Here is a 2,782-nt window from a genome sequence, read left to right on the forward strand (position 1 = left end):
TATATAAACCAATTAATAACAAAATCAAAGAAACATATCGACAATAATAGTAGGGGACTTTAACATCCCACTCACAGCAATGGACAGATCATCTAAGCAGAAGATCAACAAGAAAACAAGGGCTTTGAATGACATACTAGACCAGATGAACTTCACAGAGCATTCCATCCTAAGGCAACAGATACATATTTTTTCTCTAGTGCTTATTTAGCATCGATTGAGAGTATCATATGGTTCTTTCTTTTATTAATGTATTGTATACATTTCTAGAACTCATACAGGAAATCAGTAAAGAATTCCATGAACAAACATTTCTGCTAAGAAGACATCCAGATGGCCAACAGACACATGAAAAAGTGCTCCAGATCACTCAACATCAGGAAAATACCAATCAAAACCCTAGTGGGATACCATCTCACACCAGTCAGAATGGCTAAAATTAACAAGTCAGCGAACAACAGATGTTGGTGAGGATGCAAAGGGGAACCCTCCTACACTGTTGGTTGGTATGCAAGCTGGTGCCGACACTCTGGAAAACAGTATGGAGGATCCTCAAAGAGTTGAAAATAGAGCTACCCTATGATCCAGCAATTGCACTATTGGGTATTTATCCTAAAGATATAAATGTAGTGATCTGAAGGAGCATGTGGACCCAAATGTTTATAGCAGCAATGTCCACAATAGCCAAACTATGGAAAGAACCTAGATGTCCCTTAAGAGATGAATGGATCAAGAAGACGTGTATATATACAATGGAATACGTGCAGTCATCAAAAAGCCCTGAAATCTTACCATTTGCAATGATGCAATTGGAAGTAGAGGGTATTATGCTAAGTGAAATGAGTCAGTCAGAGAAAGACAATTATCATATGCTCTATCTGATATGAGGAATTTGAGAGGCAGGGTGGGAACTTATGGTGGGTAGGGAGGGAAAAAAATGAAACATGCTGGGACCATGGAGGGAGACAAACCATTAGAGACTCTTATTCTCAGGAAACAAACAGGGTTATTGGGGTTTGGGCAATGAAGGATAGGGTGGCTCAATTATGGACATTGAGAAGGGTATGTGCTATGGTGAGTCCTGTGAATTGTATAAGACTGATGATTCACAGACCTGTATCCCTGAAACAAATAATGCATTATATGTTAATAAAAATTCAAAAATTTTTAAAATGTGGCAAATAATTATACATCAGGATTGGTAGGAATACCAAGTATTATTTCACAACTGTCACTATGTGTTTCTTCTTCTCTGATGCAATTGGCACAGATCCAGACTTCCTATGTTTGAGACATTTCACCTCCTTCAGTTGACAAGCTTCTTTCATCACATGCTCTTCCTGGATCTGGCTGTATATGGATTTTGGTAGATGCCAGTGATAAGCAATGCATTTTGTATGAGGTTAATGTTGAAATTTCTCCCTTCAACTTCTGGTTATAATCTTTAGCTGCTTTTTCTCATGGTATAAGCACACCCAATTTTTCAAAAGCATTAGCTTTTAATAGATGAATGTTCATTTCTTCAGATCCACACATAATATATTTGCTGTCAGAAGTCCAATTTACCCAGATACATGTTGCATTCACTTTGTGTGATAGACTTCCCTGCTTCGACTTTTGTCCACAGGAAAGATACAAATAGATTTATCAAAACTAGCAGACACAAACTTTTTCCCAATGGGAGAGTAATCCACATTAAGCACTATAGATATATGATCATATGTACCATTACAGAGTGTCCAGTGAATGCATATCAGAAGTATACAAGTTGTAATCTTCATTTGCTGCAGTAAAAATGAAATTTTCCATAGGGTTCCAACAAATTGCATTTGTTCTCATATCTAAGATGACCTTTTTCAAGGTAGTAGCTTGCCTTATATCATATAGTACTATGTTCCTGTTAGAAGCACAACTTCCCAAGAGAAACGTCTCAATCATGTTAAATTTGACACTACTTATATACTATCAAATATCTAGGCCATTGAACATATAGGACTTGTTCTTTGTTCATCCCAAATGGCTACTTGCAGTCCACATGTGGCAAAAACAGCTTCTTTCCAGTGATGATCAATTCCCATATACACTGTCTTTTTCAATATTGTATGCAATGGCTCCTTCTTTTCTCTGTAGCCTGGTCCATCCATTTTCCACTTCTTTACAATTTTATCATCACCAATAGTAAAAAAAAGAAGTCCCACAAAAGCAAGTACATATTCCTCACACAAAACCTCCATGTACTTGTATTGTACAGCTATATTTTCATTTAGTCAAGTTCCAAATTCTAACCTCCCCATCACATGTCCCAGAAAGGACAGTAGCCAGAATCTTTGGATTATTTGCCAAGTAATTGACTCAATCTTGGTGACCATCCAGAGAAGCAAGGAATGACTTTGCAAATATCCATTCCAGTTTGATAGTATTTAAACCTCTTAAGTATTCTTGTGGGACCTCAAAAAGATGTAAGTTAGGATTATAGTTTCCTGGAACTCTTTGTAAGTCCAGCTTGGTTTTGCAGACATGGCTTTCTAGGTTCTGGCTCAGCATCTTCACCTTCATTTTGGCTCCTAATTGTCCCTTACTCCCCAGACCTTCCCTCTGAGTTTGGGTTACCCTTCCTAATTATTTTAAAGCTCATCACTTATCCTAGCTCTCTCAATAGACCACACATTTCTCTATCTGATTTCTAAGTAGATATATATATTTTTAATTTTAGTTCCTCTTGTAAAATGGTAAGATGGAGGGTGAATTTTTTATTACCTGCAGTAGGATGAGAGACTCACAT

The 2,782-nt window shown here is 37.1% G+C and overlaps 1 pseudogene; it reads right to left on the reverse strand.

The window, feature by feature from the left end:
- Positions 1–1,217: 1,217 nt before the first annotated feature.
- Positions 1,218–2,556, reverse strand: LOC116583020 (annotated as a pseudogene).
- Between the last annotated feature and the right edge of the window lie 226 nt (positions 2,557–2,782).

Source organism: Mustela erminea, chromosome 2 (genome assembly GCF_009829155.1).
Source record: "Mustela erminea isolate mMusErm1 chromosome 2, mMusErm1.Pri, whole genome shotgun sequence".
Taxonomy (NCBI): domain Eukaryota; kingdom Metazoa; phylum Chordata; class Mammalia; order Carnivora; family Mustelidae; genus Mustela; species Mustela erminea.